This window comes from Tasmannia lanceolata, unplaced genomic scaffold, assembly GCF_043159265.1.
Source record: "Tasmannia lanceolata isolate RefF3 unplaced genomic scaffold, GAP_Taslan_0.1 ptg000023l, whole genome shotgun sequence".
Lineage (NCBI taxonomy): Eukaryota > Viridiplantae > Streptophyta > Magnoliopsida > Canellales > Winteraceae > Tasmannia > Tasmannia lanceolata.
The window spans coordinates 36,870,007-36,880,764 of record NW_027518700.1 but is presented as its reverse complement, the minus strand read 5'-3'; the positions used below and the strand labels follow the sequence as shown (position 1 = coordinate 36,880,764).

Below are 10,758 nucleotides of genomic sequence, written 5' to 3'. Positions count from 1 at the left end.
AACATCATTTCAAAAGAAATGAGTGTATTTTTCCCTTCTTACCTAGCCCCCCATGATATAGTAAATACACTATCAAGGGCTGTCCATGGGAGAAATGGAGGCAAAATATATCATAGAGTGGGCTGTCCAAGGAAGAAAAGGAAGCAAGCATGCTATTTTTTTATTTTATTAATATACCCCTCTTCTTACTTAGACCCCTCCCCTATGGAAAGAAAATCAAAGCAAACATGTGTAAAGGGGTTGTCCTAGAGTGTATATTCCGGAGTTGTTTAAGATCCTTTGGGCTTGTATGTATGTCTTTTTAGTGTAAGAGGGACCTCCTCGGTCTTTTCTTAATATATTCTGTTACCATTCAAAAAAAAAAAAGGGGGTTGTCCTAGAGAAGAAAGGGGTGAGATATTTCATTGCTTTTTTGTGTTGGATCTCTACTTCACCAAGACACCCCCTTTTGAGTAAAGGAGTAGTCATAATTTAAATACATAGGATGGGGCTGCCCATGGAGCAAAAGGGGGCGAAAATATCATTTCCCTTTACATAGCCATCGAATGATGGCAAAAAGGCGAGGAGGCTTCATCTGCTGTTGAGAAAGAAAAACCTAGAAAAGGCTAAAAGAGAGTGAGGCAAGAGGAAGAAAGGAGGCTGCAGAGAGAGAGAGAGAGAGAGACGACTCCGGTCATCTTCTCCGGCGGTCCCACCGGAGATCTAACCTCCATATTCGCCCAAACCCTCCTCCATTGCAACCTCCACCTCCAAGATCAAACCCATCTCTTCCCCAACTCTAACCCCATCCCACCTTCTTTTCCACCGACCACTTTTTCTTCCCTTTGCCATTGATTCCGGCAAGTACCACCGGAATCCGGCGAGCTCCATTAAATCCGGCCACCCTTTCCCTTGAAAGTCAAACCCTCCCTCTAACCTCCGTCGCCACCCATTCATTGCCTTCATCTAATTTCAGCAATCCATTGCATTACTTTCATTTCTTTTCACCATCTCCTCCATTCCAAAATGTGGCGGCCATTTCTATTTGGCAATGACGAAGGATTTTTGCACAAGCTCAGTTTTGCCTCCATCAATTGATCAGGTAAAATTTCTCTTCATCTCTTAATCATTGTTTGGAATGCAATTCAAAATAGTCATGCAATTTGGATGTGGTAGTCTTTGATAACTTCTTTTGTTGGGTGGTTGTATCTCTTCATATGATGTTTTTCAACTCTCTGTCTGAAGAATGGAAATTTGAGGGGAGTTATACCCAGATCTAATGGAGGGATAAATTGGGTTTGGGCTGATTGCCAAGATAGGGTAGTACTTATAAAAACACATTTGCCTGCTGATTTTGGCTCTATCATGTTTTAATAATTACACCAATCTAGTCGATCCTTTTATTTCCCCTTTGTTAGATAGTAATAACTCTAAGAATTGTTGAGGTGTTTGATCCTCTTTCAAATAATAAAAGATGAGACCAGAAAGTGCAATTTACAATTTGTGTGCTTGTAGTTCTTGAAATGATTTTATGCCTCTGTATTGGGACTCATGGATCTTGCATCTGTATTGTATAGGTTTCATTTAGATCAGGGGTTCTTAATAATGGTAGTTGAACATGTTTTTCAAATGGAACAAACACACCATCTCATTAGATCAATGCTTGTAGTTTAAGTAATTTGGTTATAAGCTTGTTTTAGATTTGGGAATGTCAGGAGCCTATCCCATATCAGTTGTCCTTTTCCACACCGTGCTAATTCTTCAAGTTGCTTTAATGGCTCACAATGACAGTGAAACCAATAGTATTTGTGCAAAAATGTTCAGTCCTCCTCCTACTAATTCCTTATGCTGTTGACTTCGCAACTCTAATATCGGTTAAACCTCATGATTCTTGAAGTACTTGGCCAAACCATGAAAACTTGGCAATGGGCATTGGTCTCGTTTTGAACATTTAAGTGTCGTTTATCTGAGTATCAAAAGGCTAAGTTTCAGCCTTTGAAGGTGCTTCCACTGGGTTCTAGATGAGATAAAGGAATATTTTAGTCTTTAAAATGATTGCTCGCGGGATCCTTGGTTTTATATTCTCATCTATTGAGGTAACCAAAGTGGGTTTTGATCTCTAAACTTGATTCTAGTAGGATTTGGTCTCCATTTTGAGAGCATCTAAAGGGAAGTAAAATGTCTATGATAAGGCTATTCGGAGCGTCTCTTTGTCTCTTCTTCTTTCTTTCTTCTTCAAGTTTTGTGTCGATATTCGGAGTTTTAGAGCTTCTCCTTGCTTGCGGGATCTTCATTAGCATTCGGGATCGTTACCCACGTTTGATATGTCCCTTGATTTTGGAAACTTTCCTCTCGAGTTCAGGCGATGATGGGGTGTTTCTTGAGCCAAACCCCCTTCACCCTTCTTGTCCTCCTTGTACTAGGATTTCTCATGGGGTTTAGGGATTCCTTTTTCTTGAGGACCTTCACTTCTTACAGGGTTCAGAGTTTCTCCTTCTTCGGGTTCACTCTCCTCACGTTCCTAGGGATCTTACTTGGGCTTCGGGATTCCATCGATTATTGGAACATTTCTTCGAGTTTCTTCTTCATTCAGAGTCATTCTCCTCATGTTCCTCGAGATCCTTTCCGAGTTTCAGGATTCCCTCGATCATAGGAATGCATTTCTCTTAGGTTTTGGCGACGACGGACGGCAACCTCCTAAGCCAAAATCCCCTTTCAATCAAAAGGGATAAAAAAAACAGAAAAATCAAATAACAAAAATACAAAAACAACAAAAAAATCAGAAAACAACAAAAGCGTTTTTCGAAAAGCTGTTTCGAACTACGTTGGCTTGATCCCTTTCCACAGGGTACGTAGGCAGCTTGGGATTTTCGTCCCAAGTTCAGTCAAACTTTTCAATAAAATCATTTAAACCCTTCAAAAAATCATTCAAAAATATAAAAAAAATCTTTCAAACCTTTCACAACAAAAATTAAAATGGGCAAAGATGATGATTGCTAGGTCACTCGGAGCCTTCCTTTCATTTCATTTCCGATTTTGATCGTGGTTTTTCGGTTTTATCGGTTTTCTGACGTTTTATTGGGTTTTGGGACGGGCGACGACGTAGCGTGGCCCCTTCGCAGGGATTGTCCTCGCTGAGCCCAACGATAGGCTATGACGATCGTGAGACTTATCCGATCTTTAGCGGATCAGGATCGCTGAGCTTGATTCATTAGAATTGCTCCCTGAGCCTATCGTACGCTCCCTTTTCCTTTCCCTGGCATTCTCGGTCCTCATGTATCGTTGATTTTCTGATTCATTTCTTCCCCTGTATCTTTTAGCTCATTGTATGTTTATCTTTGACTTCTTATGTGCTACTGTTAGCTTGCTTACTTTCCTAGCATGAGATTGATTATTATCTTCTTAGCATTATCTCTTTCATAGGCTCGCATGCTAGTGTGTTCATTCTATTGCTTTGGTAGTTTACTGCTGTGTTTATCTGTCATCTCACCTGCTTAGTTATAGCATTTATTCATCTTATCTTGATTATCTGCTTAGCTGTAGCTCTGCGTGCGGATGTTACTGCTTTCCTAGATGTGATGGGTTAGGATTAGATGCGGTGAGTTAGGATTTGGATGTTTATTTTCTTTTGCCCATCCCTGGGTCATGCATGCTTAGATAGACGTTTTCTCGGGGATACTCGTTCCCATTTCACATGATTTTAGCCCAAAACTCTTCAAAATTAATTAAAAATGGCATAAGAGACAAAGTGCTTGCACTTGGGCGAATTGGGGGCGCTTAACACCTTCCCCATTCGTCATCAGGCATGGACTTTTGTATCTCTGATTATCTGTTGTAACAGAGTATTTCATGGGATCCAGGGCCTACTTCCTTGGATGACGACTCTTCTTTGTTATAGGTACATTTTGGTTCCGGGCTAGTCCTTGAATCGAGAGGTATCTCTTTTATATCGCCACCGATGCTGTGAGTGGCACCATTTCAAGAGTTCCTTGGTAGAGCTCTCCTTCACATTGTGGAGATCTTAGAGGATTGACGTGGGATCTCGTGTCCCTCGCTCACCGTCCTTGGGATCGGGGTCCACACTAGGTGCCTGCTCTTTGGAGGAACCTTGGAAATCAGAGGGTCTCTAGGTGGCCACGGGGAGTGGGCACCTCGCCCCGATCCTGCACCTTGACCTGAACCCGTGCAGTTGCTTTTCCTGTCTGCCACGTGGGAGATTGGGGACAACTTTTCGTTCGTGTCCCACGAATGGTGCCAAACTGTTGTGGTAAAAAACAGTCAATGTGATGTGGCAGTTCAGGAGAAGCGAACCTAGCTGGGATATGATAGGATATTGGAGTTGATGTTGATCCGATCGTCTGATAGAGAGGGTCCTGCGCTCATATCAGTCCTGTACAAGGTAGCACCCGGTCAGAAGGCCAACCCGGGGTATAGTCCCCGGGCGAGCCCTTCGACACTCAAGTCAGTAATGGGCACCAATAAAGAAACCAAAGCTGTGAATAGTGGTTTCTTGGGCTCCCCCCTACCTTTGAGCCTTTGATGGCTATTTATAGTAGGTGGTTATAGCTAATTTACCTCTTTACCCTTTGGACAAGTGTCGCCCTGTGGTTGGGCATAGGGGTGGCTATTCGGTTATAACCGAACCGAAATAACCGAAATTTTAAAAAACCGAACCGAAACCAAACCGATTAAAAATTCGGTTATTCGGTTATAACCGAATAACCGAATAGTGGAAGAAAAAGAGGGAAAAAAGCAAAATCTTTGTTTTGATCGGAGGGCTAGGATGATCCAATCGAAATGATTTTTTGAGCATAACCTAATTAAGTTGTGATCAATCAAATGGACGGTTTCGATCATCCTTTGGAGTGCCCATATCACATCTTTTTTTGAAAAAATAATGGTTTTTATCATTAATTCGGTTAACCGATTTTTTTTTGGAGATAACTGAAACCGAAACCGAATAACCGAATTGCCAAAAAAAAAAAACCGAAACAAAACCGAAATGGAAAAAAACCGAACCAAACCGACTGAACCAATTCGGTTCAGTTCGGTTATTCGGTTTTAACCGAATAATGAACACCCCTAGTTGGGCAGAGAGTGAATGTTTGCTTTATTTTCTAGGATTAGGTTCTTAATTATTCCCTTGTAGCGGGGGTAATTAGGGTATACCACCAGAGGACACGTGTTGCTTCCTGGTTGGATGGTCAATTCTGGGTCCTATCACTCAAAGATGGGCAACACCGCTTTTTCTAAATGTCTTGGCAAGCCTTCTCCACGTGCAAAGCCCTGGACAACGAGTGTCCCAAACTAAATACTTCATTACTCGACTTGCCCCATTTGCTTTGAGAGCAAACAGCAAGTTTCAATTTCAGCCGCCCATAATAGGAAATCACCCTTTATTGTTACTGAGTCAAAAATTATTGAATAATTTGAAAATTCCCTAAAATTGGGTACCATGACCAGTTTACATCCACAACCGGTATATTTACGTTCAAATCAGATGCACGAAGATGATTTAGAGTGAAACTCTGGTATCTTTACATTACAACCTGAATGTTTGCATTACAATCTTTACCTCCACAAAGAGCTTCGACACTCAATAAATAGAATTTGCCACTTAAAATTAAGAAGGTATAATAATTGTTGGCTCTTACAGTTTCAAGAGTTAAGAGACTCTTGTTAATGTAAGAGCCTTCCTTTCTCCTTTGTCCAGTTGTTTTGGTTTTTGAGCTCCCAGAACCTTCTAGATCAATCAAATTCTGTAAAATGTATGCAAGGGTAAAGGTTAGATAGCCCATCAACAAGAAGAAAAAGTGTAAATCCTATGATTAAAAAATGATTATCAACATAAAAGTTGAGAGAATATCACTCCATCGAATTCATCACCATGGGCACTGCTTTTAATCGTCTATCAGAAAAATACAAGAGATTTGATTAGGGGAGGGGAGGTGATGTAGAGCTCGATTGCCGATTGGTGGAAGCGTTCTACATCCGTTGAATCTAATTTCAGAGGCACAATAATTTTCAGATCTTGCTGAAATTATATCTATAATTATTTATATTTTTTATTTTTTGTAGGAGATAAGAAGATCGATCTTACCACAAGCGAGGGGACATATGAGATCGAATCAAGTGAGGAGTCGATGAAATGAAATTCTTGCATTCAACAAACATAAATAGGAGAAATGGAAGAAAAGCTGCATTCAATAGCTTGCAACTCCACTATCTCAAGGAAGAAGATGAAGATACAAGAGGGGCCTAACTCTCTCTCTCCAAAGACAAGATTCTCTACCAAAACTCAAATCATCCAAAAAACTGAGAAAACAAGAGAAATTAGGGGCTTTATATCTCATCCCTAATGCAAAATTACTTCTTAAACTACCCTTAATAAGGAAAAGACCATTAAGGGCATACACTAAAAGCAAAGACAACTAAAAATGATTGAAGATGACTACGTAGTCTACTAATGCAACTACCCTAAGGTGACATGAAGGTTGACGTAACATGCCCAGAGGATGCTCCTCTGCATGAAGAAACTCCCCTTCTTAAAAGAACTTGGCCTCGAGTTCCCATCAACCTCGTAGTGGAAGGACTCCACCATGGTAAAAAATGTAGTTGATCGGCTCTCTCAATGAGAGTAATAATCCGTAGCAGTCAGTCTGCCCCATGCATCTCAGCAAAAATGTAATACTGCTGCAAATGTGGCGGGTGGTGACATGTATTCCAGCCTCAAATGAAATATATGCCAATCTCTGCATATGGTTGCATCTGGGGATGGTGGAGTATCGATGGGCATCACCATATCAATGCTGACAATATTTCCAGGACTTCCTTTGCAGTGGGGCAAAGGGAATTTCATCTGCAACATCTGCATATGTGTATGTCTCATCTGCATCTGTATGAGCCTCATCTATATCTGTGCTAAATAACGGTGCCATGGGCTGTCTCATCATGCTTTGTCGTAGGCTCAACATCATCATCACTACCGGCCTCACTATCAAGAACATCAAGCTCTCCACTAGTATCAACAATATCACTAATGTCAAGCTTTTCACCATCACTATCTGGCTCTAAAATGGTAGTTTCAACAATCATTCCGGGCTGGCCATGTGTATCCTCAATGCCAGCTATAACATCTTCCTCCCCTTCTTGTTCGCTAGCCTCATCATCGGCCTCTAGGGGTGGACAAGGAAATGTATGTGTCTTTGTCTTGAGTCTCTGCATCTGTATAGTGAGGGCATCAAGATCAACCTACCATTTATGGCGAGTCTCCCATTCTCGACAATGTTGGTCCAAGAACTGTTGCCATCGCTCCTCACGGACTCTTTCCTCCTCACATCGTCTTTCATAATGGGGCATATATCCTCAAGAAGCGATTACGGACCTGCTCTCATCGGCGGCATGGAGGTTTCCCCAAGTCATGATGCTCCCTTTCCGTGAGTATCCATATGAACTCTACATGTAGCCTGACAGGCTCCCTGGCACGTCGTAACATCTCTCGGTGATTGAAGCAATAGTATTTGTGATACGCCTCAAGGCCCTTGACACCCAATACAAGCACTCGGCCTCACAATCACCAATGCCTACATAGCCAAAGAAGTGGGGAACAGATGGCTCCATAGATGTAAATGTGAACAAGGCTTGTTTCCCTAGTGAACCCACCTCATCTCGACTCCATCCTACACCGATGCTGCACTGGAAGTGGAGGTGCTGAAACTTCAATTGGCAATCTGTCCTCTGGTTTTTGTAGTAGTTCAAAACAAGTCAGGGTGAAAAACAGGAATCTGATATAGCTGACAGCCCTTGACAGTTTCAATGCAACTCTATAGTGCAACAAACTATTAGTAACTCACTATTGCATAACAGAAAATGAAACACCAATTCGCTGAAATAGAGATTCTAATTTTGTCCCATTTGTAAGGCAGCAGATGGGCTGAGCTAGCTGCCGAAATTATACACAATTTCTGAATTTTTTACCATATCTGATCATGGGCTTCGATTACACTAACGGGAATAATAACCATAGGCAATAGGAAGGATAAGACACGAATTCTGTAATCAAATTGATAAGCTCCAAATGAGGCATGACTAATGGTTGTATCCCTTTTCAATCTATTGGAATGCAAGCCCCAAGCTTTAATGTGCTGACTGCAAGAAGAGGCTTTGTATCACAGCAGATGTCAAATGATAAGCAGACACATTACACCATGAGGATAGAAGCAAGTTTTTTTTAGAACATTCAGTACTTGCACACCAGTGTTGTGGCTGATTCTGCTCTGCAACAAGGAAAATCATTTGATGTCCTTTAATCTCTGAAGCTGGTAGGTAATAAACTTTCCAGCTATCAATTTGATTGCCCGGGAGTGAGAACAATCTACTACTTGTTCAGTCCATTGTTGCTGAATTAGAATTCAGATAGGAGAAATTTGGTATTCTAACTTTGATATTGATGAGGTTTCAAACTTCCCAGGACAACCTCCATCTAAATTCTCGCTGGACTATAAAATTTTGGGCAAAACTTACTTTTCCTAGGGAGATAAGTTACTGTATTGTAAAAGACAGAATTTCGCACCCAAATTGTCACTAAGATTGTGCTCTTCTCTTGAATCTGAACTAAGGGATTAAATCTAGAGTAAATCTTCTTATCTTGTGCTGCAAATAAGGAGAGTGAAGTTCCAAATTTTCTAGCAGTTAATTCAGCCTAGAACCCAATTGTAATTTACTCTCAATCATACGAGTCATCAACAACCGAGCAGTGTCCTTCGGGTCTCCTGCATATAAACTTGAATTCTTTGAAGAAATGATTGCCAGTTTTAAGGGATTGAGAGCCCTCAAATGAATTATACCCAACGCAGAACTTGGCTATTACAAATTCCAACTTCGGTTGGCCTAATAGCTCTGCGGCCTTGTAAAGATAATTTCGCATGTTTGCCAATAGTTCAAAGATGAGTAGTTTCCAATTGCAATGCTCAATCAATTGGCAGCTGAGCTGGACCAAGACTATTAGACAGCCACAAGCAACAGTGAACCGGTGTTCCATCCCTTTCCTGAAATTGGACATGAACCTTATAATCAACCCTCCAAGTGTGCCCTGAAATTATAAGGATGAGATGAGGAAATGGGCCGTTGTGCATCGCATCCTGTATTCCCACCGAGATCCCATCCCCGGTTGTAATATCTGTATCGAAAACACTCAGGAATTCAATGATAATTTCGATGAATTTGTCCTTTTCCTTTGCGAAAACGGCATCCAAGATCTCTATCCCAAGAATTCTAGGTATTTCTATCAATTCCCTACTGATGCCTACTTCTGTCAATCTCTAAAGAAGCTGACATTGACCATGTGCAAGGTCGTTCTTCCTCTTTTTTTGAAGGCATAAGCTGCCTCACGACCCTCACAGTCACAACCATACAAGTTATTATAACTGATGATGATTCGGAGCGCTTCACTTCTTCTTGCCAGTCGCTAGAGAGCTTTTGTTTGGATGATAAGGTTTTAGTATATGCAGAGTTGGGAAATCTAAGGATTCACGCTCAATCTCCTGTCATTGGAGATCCATTCTCGGAGGCCAACACACATTTCTTTGAAGGCTGCTCCCCGCTTGGAAAATGTTTTCTATACACCATGTGACTATTCTGATGACAATGATGCCAACATGCTTGTTGAGCTATTGATGAATCTGGGTCATGTTGAGAGTCTGAAGTTACGGTTATTTGAATTTATCGCTAAGGTTTGATCTGTTACTTTTGTTCATGAGTTTCATTTTGACTATTGAAACCGCATCTTCTGTTTCGTTATTCATGTTGTATACTCAACTCAACAAAGCCTTTGTCCCAAACTAGTTGGGTTCGGCTTCGTTATTCATGTTGTATGTACTTTTCTTTTCTAAAGTCTTTGCACAGAATGGCATTGCCAAAAAGTTTGCCTGCCCTTAAGCTGAAGAAGCTAACCCTACATGTGGATTCCGACATTGCACGTTTCTTGTCTTGCTTGCTTAGGAGCTGCCCCTATCTGCAAGAACTCAATACCTTCGTACTTAAGGTCCCATTGATCACAAATTCATTTTTAAAGTTGCTGCGTATTATTACATATAATTTGCATACCCATGTTCTCATCTGTTTATTTAATTTCAGGGCCACCTAAAGAAGAAAAGGGTTTGATCAAGAAAAGTATTGGGAGAGACAGGGGCCTTCCGAGTGTTTGATGTATCACCTAACAACGGTTCAGATCAATATGGATTATCTAAGAAGTTGTTGTGGGATTGGATTTATGGAATTTCTACTAAAGAATGCATGTGCTCTTAAGCGAATGGCTATTAGTTGCTGCAAGAGTGTAAAGAAACAGTTGGAGGCTGAAATAAGTGATCTGTCTCTCTTGCAAAGGGCTTCTCCACATCCTGTATTGGAATTCAATACCTATAGTTAGAAAGAGAGAGCTCTGATTCCTCAGAATGACAAGCCATTAAAAGTACTTGTTCAATATACCTCTATGAAGTGCTTTACTTTGAATTTTGTTTTTGCCTCCATAAAAAACTTGAATTTGAATTTTGTTTTGGTGCATGTCTTTTTAGTAATTCCTTTGATCATGTAGGCTATCAACAGCTCTTTGAATACGATGAAGCTTTCCACCATTATACATCATGATATGCACTTACTCATTTTAAAACCGATCTTTTAATACCATAGAGAAATTATATGATGCCCGACCGTCAAAATGTAAAGGGCAGAAGGAGACAAAAACTGCTTCCTTGGTTTTTGAACCAAGGAAAAGTAAGAAAC

General features: G+C 40.8%; 1 long non-coding RNA gene across 1 annotated transcript; it reads left to right on the top strand.

Annotated features, from left to right (window-relative positions):
- Nucleotides 1-499: 499 nt before the first annotated feature.
- On the top strand, nucleotides 500-10,539 carry LOC143856237 (uncharacterized). Its single transcript, XR_013238136.1, has 2 exons — nucleotides 500-1,081; nucleotides 10,114-10,539. It is a non-coding gene; the product is annotated as an uncharacterized LOC143856237 (long non-coding RNA).
- The last annotated feature ends 219 nt before the right edge of the window (nucleotides 10,540-10,758 follow it).